We start from the raw sequence: 11,497 nt of genomic DNA on the forward strand, positions 1-11,497 counted from the left end.
GAAAGGACCACACCTATGAGATTTTTGCATCCCCATTTCCCAGCAAGCCACCACCAAGCACATAACAGGTGCTCAGTAATGTTGCTTGGTTGAGAGAACCTGTGGCAAGATACCCTGTGAGCAATTAATTTAGGTTGGGTGTCCACTGCTCTAGTTACTTTTCACACCCCATCCCAAGGAGGCAGAAGAGCTTTCAGGGCCATGTTAATGGCATTAGGACTGTAGGGCTAAGATGCAAAGTTGCCTTCAGAAGACAGTCCCCATGCTGGAGTCCCCCCGGGCTGTAGGCAAAGACAGAGATGTGTTGTTTGGCAAGCAGAATTGGCCTACATATTGTTGTTGTTATTTTAAAATTCGAGCCAGGTGCAGTGGCTCATGCCTGTAATCCCAACATTTTGGGAGGCCGAGGCGGGTGGATCACCTGATGTTAGGAGTTTGAGACCAGCATGACCAACATGGAGAAGCCTCGTCTCTACTAAAAATACAAAAATATTAGCCGGGCATGGTGGCACATGCCTGTAATCCCAGCTACTTGGGAGGCTGAGGCAGAAGAATCGCTTGAACCCGGGAGGTGGAGGTTGCAGTGAACCGAGATCACATCATTGCATTCCAGCCTGGGCAACAAGAGTGAAGCTCAGTCTCAAAAAAACAAAACAAAACAAAAAATGGATGAGTTGCTAACATTGAAAAATTGGGAGATGTCACATAAAACTTTGAATATTTGGCTTCCTTTGAAAAATTGGACGATTTACCGACCTTAGTTCTGCAGTGCCTCAGTTGGCTGGAGCTGACCGGGGGCTGCCCGGGCTGGGGCCTGTGTGTGCCTCAGTTGCCACATGGAATGCTTCCTCCGTCAGGCACCTGCCTGGCTGCTCTGAACACCAGAGGCTGTGGTGTCCAGCCTCGGCTTATAGAAACAACAGAGCCGGATGATCTGAAGTAAGAAGAGTTCCAAGGATTGGGAGGGGTCAAGGGAGCCAATCTGCAGAGGCCACAGGTGTCTGCAGACATGGAAGGCTCTGGAATCTCTGGGAACCCTGCCACTGGGTTCCCAGCCTGGGCCAGTCCCCTGTGTCCAAGCCTGTGGGACCTTCAGGACCAGGAGGGCATGGGCAAGAGATGACCTGAAGAACTACAGACCCTTTCTTGGAGGTTCTTGATGGTGTAAGACCTCCAGGATTCCCACATTATAAGAGAGAGAGGAAGAATCCTCTTGAAAACATGACAGACATTAGATTTTTTTTTTTTTTTTTGCTACTCCGGTAAGTACAGTGTGTTTGTGTGTGTGTGTGTGTCTCTGTGTGTGTGTGTGTGTGTGTGTGTGTTTATGTATGTGCACATTTGGGGGGTACTTTCAGAGTTAGAGTTAATTGATTTCAGAACAAAAAAATTAACACAGCTTTCCTACATGCAACCACTGTGGACAAAATCCACACCTGCCTCAAATAAATTATATTCCCCATATTCTCAAGAGAGCCAATCTTTCTCTTTGAGGAATGTTTTTTTTAATCCCTCTTCAATCTGTTTGTACTAAGAATGCGGGTATACTTTATTCCATGTTTCTCTTTCTTCTTGTAGTTGTGTGTGCGTGTGTTTCAAGACAAGGTCTCACTCTCACCCCGGCTGGAGTGCGGTGGCTTGATCACAGCTCACTGAAGCCTCAACTTCATAGGATCACTTGTGTAGGCCACCACGCCTGGCTAATTTATTAATGTTTTTTTTTTTTGGTAGAGACAGAGTTTCCCTATGTTGCACAGTCTGGTCTTGAACTCCTGGGCCCAAGTGATCCTCCTGCCTTGGCCTCCAAAAGTGCTGAAATTACAGGTGTGACCCACTGTGCACAGCCTTTTTAGTAGTTTTAAAGCCCATACTTATAAGAAGTTCATTATGACACTGCTCTTTGGCACATATATTTTGAGAGACTGTGGGAAAAGCTGTGTCTCTTAAGAGTCAAAAGTCAGAAGCCGGATTTGGCAGGCTATTGAGAAGAGGTGTTTTAACTTCAGACGCATAAAAAAAAGTTCCAATTTAATTCAGACTTGCTATGGAGTCAGAGATATCTTCATCTACAAGAGTTTCATGAGGATCTTCTAGAACTTCAGATTATTGCATTTCTTTTCTAGTTATCGAAAACAAGGTCTCAGCTCCTTTAGGCAAATGTTTTGGGATGTATTCTTGCTGTTCCTATCCTAACTTAGTTTTTTGCCAAACTGGTGTCCGAATCTTTGTTTTGCAGAGTCAGGAAAAGTGTGGATAGGAGCAGAGAGGCATTAAAAAAAAGGGAAAAGATGATGGAGGAAACCCAAGTCCATCTTGACTAAGCGGAGCTGTGATTTGGGAGGGGGGAAAACAGAATGCTGGGGCCAGGCTGGGGAATTTTGGCGTTTGGTGGAGGAGGCTCTAGAAGTGAGAAATGTCTCTGTGGGCTAGAAATTGTGTCCTTTTCAGTGCTCTTATAAGTAGAGTTTGGATTGGAATTCCTTTATAATTATTCTTTGACTTCTTCATATGTGACTCTTTGCAGAACTGAGCCACTTGGAGGTCTGTAATTTGTTAGGGTTAGACAAATGTAGCCTACTGGAGAATATCAACTTTTCTACCTGAGGTCTTGGTTAAACAATTAAAGCCTCGATCAAGCGTCACCTCCTTGTGTGAAGCCTTTACTCCTCTAGCAATTAGCTAGCTTGTTGATGTGCCCACCCTAGTTTCTTCATAGTTCTATTTTAGTACTTACCACTCTGTATGCCAATTTGTTAGTTTACATGTTTGTGTCCCTTCCATGGCCTCAAGGTTATGCAGAATAGGGACCAACTGTGTTTTATTGCCCTTTATAGATTCAGCCCATAGCTAAGACTGTGGTGGCTGGCACACATTAGGTATTTAGTAAATGTTTGCTGAATGAATAAATGAGGCTATCAATGGGTGCAGTTCACTTAAGACTTTATTTCTTTCTTTTCTTTCTTTCTCTTCCTTTCTTCCTTCCTTCTTTCCTTCCTTCCTTCCTTTCTTTCCTTCCTTCCTTCCTTCGTTTCTTCTTTCTTTCTTTTCTTTTTTTTTTTTTTGAGACAGAGTTTCGCTCTTGTTGCCCAGGCTGGAGTGCAGTGGTGTGATCTCGGCTCACCACAACCTCCACCACCCGGGTTCAAGCAATTCTCCTGCCTCAGCCTCCTGAGTAGCTGGGATTACAGGTGTGTGCCACCACGCCCAGTTAATTTTTGTATTTTTAGTAGAGACAGGGTTTCACCATGTTGACCAGGCTGGTCTTGAACTCCTGACCTCAGGTGATCTGCCCTTCTTGGCCTCCCAGAGTGCTGGAATTACAGGCATGAGTCACCGCACCTGGCCCACTTAAGATTTTCAAATATCTTTAGGTTCATAACCAAGGGCTACTGAAGACATTCAGATAGTATAGGATGGAACAATCTAATAAATAGACTCACCTTATGATTTCTAGAAACTGATTTAAGTTAGGAAATGAATGTTTCCAGGAAGTGGTATTGGGCCCTTGCAGTTATGGTTCTAATGAATGATTTGGGGAAGGGAAAGACTGTAAATTGGTAAGTTAGTAGAGGATTCTAAGCTGGCCTACAAACGCAGGCTCATTTTTGACTCCTGTCTTTTTCTAATGAACCATATCCAATCAATAAGCAAATCTTGTTGGCTTCACCTTCAACACACAGCCCGAATCCAACCACTTCTCATCACCGCCTTCACTACCCCTAATTCAAGCCACATCTTACACCTGGATGGCTGTAATGGGCTCCTAACTGGTCTCCCTGCTTTCACCCCAGCCCCTACATTGTGTTCTCTACCCACCAGCCAGAAAATGACTTTCCTCCGCTCAAAGTCCTCCAACAGCTCCCACGACGCTCAGAGCAAAAGCTGCTCTGGCCCCTGCTGCGCCCCTGACCTCACCTGCTCCAGGGGCTTTGGCCTCCTTGCACCTCGTCAAATGCACCCAGCACGTTCCTGTTACTTTCGCCTTGAGACTTTGCCCCAGACATGAGCATGGCTCTTTCCTTCACTTCCTTTGGGTTTTTCCCAGTGAGGCGTCCTAGGCTTCCCCATTTAAAATGGCGGCATTCCTGGCCAACGCTCTCTGGCCCCCTTCCTGTTTAATTCTTCTCTGCAGCACTCAGCTCCAGCTGACCTATATTTTGCTTTATTTATCGATTGGTTGTCTGCCTATCTCCAGTAGAATGAGGGCCCTTCATGAGGGCCAGGACTTTTGTTTGCTCTGTCCATGATTGGATCCCAGTGCCCGGAAGAGCATCTGGCACACAGAAGTGCTCGACAGTGATTTGTGGAATGAATGCAGACAGTTCTTTCAGGTAGTGGTTGGGTTGCTTCCATGTGGCACCTGCCTCAGTCTCTGATGTTTGCTAGGATTGTGCTGGGATAATTGTGTATATGGATGAGATGTCTGCATCTTAATGGTTGATAATTAACATTGACTTTTTGCCTTCTTCCGGAGAGATCCAGTGGCTCTGGGCATGGAAGGATAACTGAACAAAGAGAACTCAGGCATCCAAGGAGTGAGACAAGTCTTCAGTTCCACAATGGATAGAAACAAGAGGAGATTATAATCTGTGGTCAGACTTAAGGGTATATGGAATCCGGCCTCAAAGGAAAACAGTCCCAGCCCTGGAAAGCTCATGCTACTCCCATGTCAGATAGAGGGGCCTGGCCTGGACTCGGGAGGGCTCTGCCTGGGAGAAGAAGAGGTGTGCACATTGCTCCAGGAGCCCGGCTGGAGGACACGGGGGCCGGAATTGCTTTTATTGGATAAATCTTCTCTGGATTGAGGAGTTCATCTTAAGAAATTTTTGATTCCTATGCTGGATAGGGCTGGACACTGGATCTACACTCTGTGCCTATAATTTTTAAAAACCTACAGAGTTTTCATTTTTATAAATCCTAGAACTTTTTTTTTTTCCTGGATACAATAAGATTGGCCCGCAAATGGACAGTGGTGTAATGAGCAAAAGTGTCGTGAGGTCTGTGTGTTTCCTTTGCTATGGCTCAGGGAGTGGAAGCTTGTAGTTCCAGAATATTGAGTAGGCACAGAGAGCTCTGGAGCCCCCGGGAGCCAGGCAGGTAGTAAAATCCCAGTGTGGTTATGGTGCTGGGGCAAAGAAAATCTCCGTTCACTCCCAAGCTCTCCAGAGTGTCTGAGGCTGTAGAGAGGCTCACTGAGACTGTGAAGTGGGCACAGGCTTTGTGTCTTGGGGGATGAGCCTAGAGACTTTTCACTTCTGGGGGTTTCTCCGGTATGTTCCTCTAAGGTTGTCATAATAAGTGCATCATTACCAAGTATTACAGCAGGTACTGGTTTGCATCAGGGCTGCTGACGTTGTCTGTGGGCATCGTTAAGAAACCAATCTGGGAAACAAATCTGAACAAAGACCTCACAAAGCCACAGGAGTGAAAAAAAAATGGCCCATGAACTTGAGTAGGGGCAGGTATAGAGGGAAAATACCCTAGTCTTTATTTGAAGGAAGATTGCCCGGAACTGTGAACTTTAGATCAAGACAAGAATCCAAGATCAAGGCAGATTCTACCTTATGATTAAGGGAAAGTCCTCCTCTCGCCAATAAGGGCAGGTAGTGACAGGCATCAGGGAGGCCATGGGGCCTGGGAGAGGGAAGAGGAGCAGAGAGAAGCACGCACTGCATGCTGGGCTTTTCACACATGAGAAAGCCTTAAAAATAACCCTCCAGTGGTTATTACTTCTCCCATTTTCTAGATAAGGATAATACAGCTCAGAAGCTAGATAATTTACTATCTCAGGGCTTCTAAGTGTTGGGGTGGGATTTAAGCCTGTCTTCCTCATCCATCTCTTTTTAAATTCCTTCCTTTATTCAACACATCTGTATCCAGCCCTTGCCCAGGTGCTGGGTACACTGCAGGGACCAAAGCAGGAATGTTCCTGCCCTCAGGGAGCTTTCAATCTGTGGGCATGATGACAGTGAACAAAGTAACAAACCATAATGTAATCACAGAGGGCAATAGTGCTCCAGGGGGAATAGGCAGGGTGTGGGGACAGGGCAAGAGTGTGGGGGGAAGGGACTCCTTAGGTTGGGTGGTCAGGACTGGCTCCCTGCAGAGACTGAAGATAAGATGGAGCCTGGTATTGGGGTGGGGACAGCAATGACGCTGGGAGGGAAGGAAGGGGTGTGCAGGTTATAGGAGCCGAGGGAGCGCCAGACGGTGGCTCTCCGAAGTGTATGTATGCCCTTTCACTCCAGCATGTGGCTTGGCAAGAGAAGCATTGGAGTCAGAGGAGGAAATACCACATTACACAGTGGGTAGGAAACTGACTGCCCTTAGAAGTCTAAGACGGTGTGGGCTGAAAATACCAACTGCTTCCCGCTAGGTGTAGGCACAGGCCTGCTGAGAGATTTCTATGGCATTGTTAAGGGAAAGCGGGAGGGTGGGGGCTCTGTCCTCTTGTGGGTGAGGGCCTGGGCAGCAACTTGTCTTCTCACAGCACAAGCTCCGACCCTACCAAGTCAGAAAAGAGACTGGAACAGGGCCACGTGGAGTCAGGGAGTGGGGAGAGGGCTGTCCCCCATGGCGACCCTGGTGCTACTTCTCAGGGACGGGAAAGGAGAGGAAGGAGGGTGTTAACCAGGTCAAAGGCTGCTCCACAGTGAACACTGTGCTGTTTCACGTTACTTATTTCATGTGAGGAAACTGAGGCTCAGAGAGGTAAATTACCTTGCCCAAGTTCATGAATCCAGGAAGGGTATGCCGTGGAGTCTTCCTGGCTTCAAAACCCAGGTTCTCTCCTGTGACCCGGGCTGAGGGGCAGCAGATTACCTGGCCCCAGGAAGGAGTGGGGCCAAAGAAGCAGGACCTGGGGTGATTCCGGGGCCGGGGGAGGGAGGGGATGGCAGGGGTGGGATGGTGCGGGGACACAGGCACACAGGTGAAATGCTGATGTACTGAGATAGGCTTTGCTTGGGAGATCAGAAAGACCTGTGTTCAAATGCCAGCCTGTGCCAACTGCTGGAATTTAGCAGCCAGATGGAACACCTTGAATATCTGCGCGGCCCCTCCCCCAGCCTACCACCCCCGAGAGGAGGCCCTCACAGCTCCTCTTGCCTCTGGCTGCCTGAGTAAGCAGTCCCCTAGAAGAGCCTGACTCATTCGCCTTGGCTCCCTGCCACCAGAGCTGCAGGGAGGACAGTAGCCCAGTGGCTGGTGGCTTCCAGCTTGCACTGACTGCCCAGCCTCCTCTGGGGAGCAGATGGGGACAATCCCCCCACGACTCTGCTCCTGGTACCCGCACAAGCCGGGGCCTCCCAGGTCAGCTCTCATTCCCTGGCACAGACCTGTCCCACCTTCTTGTATGTGGTTCTGTGTTTATGTGTCATTGTCCCTCACTAGGCTGTGAGCTCTTGCAGGGCAGGGATGCCTGAGTCATCTCCCGTCCCCAGTGCTCATGACAGGACTTGGCACCATGTAGGGGCTGCTCAGCAAATATTTGCCAAATTCCCTTCCAAATCCAACAGGAAATTCCCCTACCCTTGCCGGGGGGCAGTTGCTGGTGGAGCCGGGCCCGTGACCGTGGCTTCTGCGGGCTGCTCACCCGGCTTCAGCCCTCCCGTGCCAGGCGCGCACAGGCATATGTCACATTTCAGCATTGTTTTCCTTCCGATGCTGCTTTCGATTGCTGGTTTTATTCCAGCCCATTCTCACTCTCTGTCTTGGAAAATCACAAGGCAACTCCACGCTGCTCCTGGAATTCTTGCCAATGTGATTCAAGAGGAATTGAGCACACGGCGCTGAGCTCCCCTCAACAAAAAGACGCTGCTACTTTCAGTGTGGTGGCCTTCCTTCCACCAGCCTGGCCCCCCACCTTGCCCAGGTGAGGCGGGCGGGGCGGGGCAGCGTGTGCGCTTGGCTGTTTCACCCAGTTCTCACCCACAAAGTGCCCCAGTTGAAAGCACCCAGGGCTGGAAGGTGTGGGTTGTTAGATAAACGTGGAAGCAAGGTTGCCCCATAACAGCCCAGAGCCTTCCCTCATCCCAGTCCTCACTCACAACCTACTCTGCTAAAGTTTTTTAAATCATGGCTTCTTTACTAGCTATGTGACTTGGGATAACTGACTTACTCTCCTCTGTGCCTCAGTTTCCTCATGTGAAAAATGGAGACGATTGTTACAGGATTAAATGAGATACAGTGGCAGCACCCAGCACAGGGCTTGGTGTACTGTGGGCATTCAGTGACTTCTGGCTGTGATGCCAATGACCTGTGTCAGTGCCGGCACATGCTTTCTGAGTGCAGGCAGGTTCCTTGGTGCTGAGCCCTATTACCGTGAAATCAATCAGCTCCGTGCTCGGACCCTCCCAGGCACACCGTTTGAGAGCAGGCTTGGATTCAGTCTCCTATCAGTCTCTAGAGGAGTCCGGAAGTGGAATGGGGAGCTGAGGCTGCCATGTACGTCGGAGGCAGTACCCGATGGGGTGTGACTCTCTGTAGCTCCTCCAAGCACCTGGGGAGCAAGCAACATTTACATGCAGCCTCCTGAGATCACATGTTAGATGGAATCATATTTATTTCCTCCTTAGTCGGAGATTACACGGTGAAGTGGGAGAAGTGTGGACTTGCCCTCCCATCATGGCCATTTCTGGGCTGAGTGACATGGGACAAATCATCCAACTTCTCTCATGCTTATGGGAATGGGATGTCAGGAGGTTCAGTGTGGACTTGAACCGTGTGGGGCCTAGGGTGTGCCACTGAAAACAGAACCCTGCTCTGTTCCTAAGAGCATCGAGCATATTAAGCGATCCTGTCATCCCAAATCTGTTTTGTCGGAGGCCTCCTTGGTGAAGGGCCACAGCATCTGAGGTGGAAGGCAGAGTAGTTTTTGTAATTGGCTCCATTGCATGTCAACAAATGAAAGGGAAACCGAGACTGACAGTCCCCTAGCTGTGGGGGGACCTTGTCCAGAACCTGTCACAGGACGAAAGCTCCAGGATTGGAGGCAAGGTGGCCTCATGGGCCTGGGAAGCAGGCTGCCTGGATTTGAACAATGTCTCCATCCTCAGTCCCATGGAACCTTGGCCAAGCCTCTTAACACTTTTCTGAGCCTCAGTTTCTTCACCTGGAAAATGGGGCTAGCAATATTCTCTTGAAGGCAGCTTTGTGGCTGGTGTGTTGATAACAGGTTCTGCTTCCTATGGACTCATTGCTATTCTTTTTTTTTTTTTTTCAGACGGAGTCTCCCTCTGTCGCCCAGGCTGGAGTGCAGTGGCGTGATCTCAGCTCACTGCAAGCTCCACCTCCCAGGTCAAGCAATTCTCCTGCCTCAGCCTCCCTAGTAGCTGGGATTATAGGCACACACCACCAAACCTGGCCAATTTTTTTGTATTTTTAGTAGAGATGGGGTTTTGCCATGTTGGCCAGGCTGGTCTCGAACTCCCGACCTCAGATGATCCTCCTGCCTCGTCCTCCCAAAGTGCTGGGATTACAGGTGTGAGCCACTGTACCTGGCTAACTCATTGCTATTCTAAGCCATCTTGTGAAGCGGTTACAGCGATCACATCCTCACTTGACAGATGGGAAAACTGAGGTGCAGAGCGATCAGTGATCTGCCGGTTCATTCACTCCTTCATCCCATTTTCTGACCTGACCCCTGCTTCCTTCTCTTCTCTTATCTGCCACCCACCCACACATTGAAATCATGACATGAATTACACACCTGTCCCCAAACTCGCCAGGCTAACTCAGGCCTCTGCCTTTGCATTCCCTCTGCCTGTAAGGTCTGTCTCCTTCTCTGTGCCTGACTCAGCTGTGTGTGTTCTTTAAGGCTCAACTCAGGTGCCTCCTCCTCCAGGAAGACTTCCCTCCTAAGCACTATCGGTAGGTTCTCCTTTAGCCTGGGCTCACCTATACTTGAGTGTGATCACCTACATAGTAATCGCGGAGTAAACTGACTCCACATTTTCTGTCTCCTGGGCACCGTGCATGCCCCTTACAAACACTCTTTCGTTCAGTTTGCCCTACAACTCATCAACGTAGATGTTATTTTTTTCTGTGTCACGGTTGAGGAGCCGGGATTTGAACTCAGATGAGTCCTTTTTAGCTCTCCATGGGACACCTGGTTATGCACTTCTTTTTACTCATCTCTTTTACTGGACCTTGGCGTAGTTATCTCTGTATCACTGGGGCCCTGCACCACACAGGGATTCAAATAATAGTTGTTGAATGAAACTTGAACACTCACGATATGTTTCTAGAATAATAAGAGTTAAAAAAAAAAAGAGAGAGAGAGAGAGACAGAACTCAGTGAAGTATCTCAGGATCCCATCCTCCTCCACGGTTTAAGATAAGTTCTCATTAGGAGCCCAAGCCCTTTGAGAGGAGACGCTTGCCCCAGTCCGTCTACGGGTGGGTGCCTGGTCCGGTGCCTGGCATGGAGGACATGCTCAGAAAACACGGATTTGACCAGTAGCTGTTTTTCCCCTTTGAGCATGATCACTTAGGGAGTTCTGCTTTTTGTGAACCAAGACTTCTTGGGGACCTCCGAGTCAAAAGGTCTTTGGTTTTCGCCAAGGGGTACTTCGAGGAAAGGGCCACCCCTACCCTCTATACTCAGGGAAATTGGATTTCTGATGACTGCTGCACACATAAGCAAGCAATAAAATGACAAAGCAATATTAAAGTTCAAGCGCTCAGCATACCCATCTTCTCCAGGCATCCTGAGTTTTTTTCTTTTTAGAGCAAAACCCTGCAATATTAATAAATGACAGAGAGAGAAGGATAGAAAAACGACTCTTTCCCTTTGACATGGTGAAGATCACAGGAACTAGAGGGACCTTTAATCTTTATTAATGCGTCGCGAGGGGGCCTCTCCCACAAGCTGTGGGAAGCAGACATCCAAAGAGTTTGCAGCGCTCGCAGAGTCCTCAGCATCCCTGGGCGCCTCAGATGACTGCCTGGTACTGTTCAGAGTCTAGCAGGACCGCGTCATGGGGACCCGCTGTGTCCTGGGCAAGAACAAGGCAGCCCTAACCCAGCTCCCATCTGTGGGGGGGCTGGAAGACAGGGAAATTCAGGACACAGGCCTCGATCACATGGGCCTGTTTCTAACCAAGGGCACCGATGCCCTGAAGAGGCTCGGAAGGAACCAGGCTGTCGGTTGCAGGGACGAGCACAAATCATGGCTAGGAGGGAACATACCTGAGTTCATTAAGGAGCACAACCAATAATGAGCACCTTTGTTTTTATACCTTGCTGCTCCCCTCTGGACCACCTGGCTAAATGCGTCTTCCCACCCTTCCTCCCCTATGGCTGGACATTACATGAGGGTGGCTGGCAAAACCTATATTATGCAAGCCTAATTCCACTGACTTAGTGAGTACATATAGGGGAGAGGAACAGAATTGAAACGTTTATAGTAAGGATTTAAGAGCCAAGAGGGTCAGACACACACACACCCATACACACACGCACAGAATGAGAAATGGAGAGGCATATTTTGACATTC

At 48.9% G+C, this 11,497-nt stretch overlaps 1 protein-coding gene across 2 annotated transcripts in view; it reads right to left on the reverse strand.

Annotated features, from left to right (window-relative positions):
* CACNG2 (calcium voltage-gated channel auxiliary subunit gamma 2) overlaps positions 1-11,497 on the reverse strand; it is a 141,956-nt gene that overhangs the window by 91,601 nt on the left and 38,858 nt on the right. The window lies entirely within an intron of this gene.

The sequence above is a fragment of the Pan paniscus genome, chromosome 23 (genome assembly GCF_029289425.2).
Source record: "Pan paniscus chromosome 23, NHGRI_mPanPan1-v2.0_pri, whole genome shotgun sequence".
NCBI lineage: Eukaryota > Metazoa > Chordata > Mammalia > Primates > Hominidae > Pan > Pan paniscus.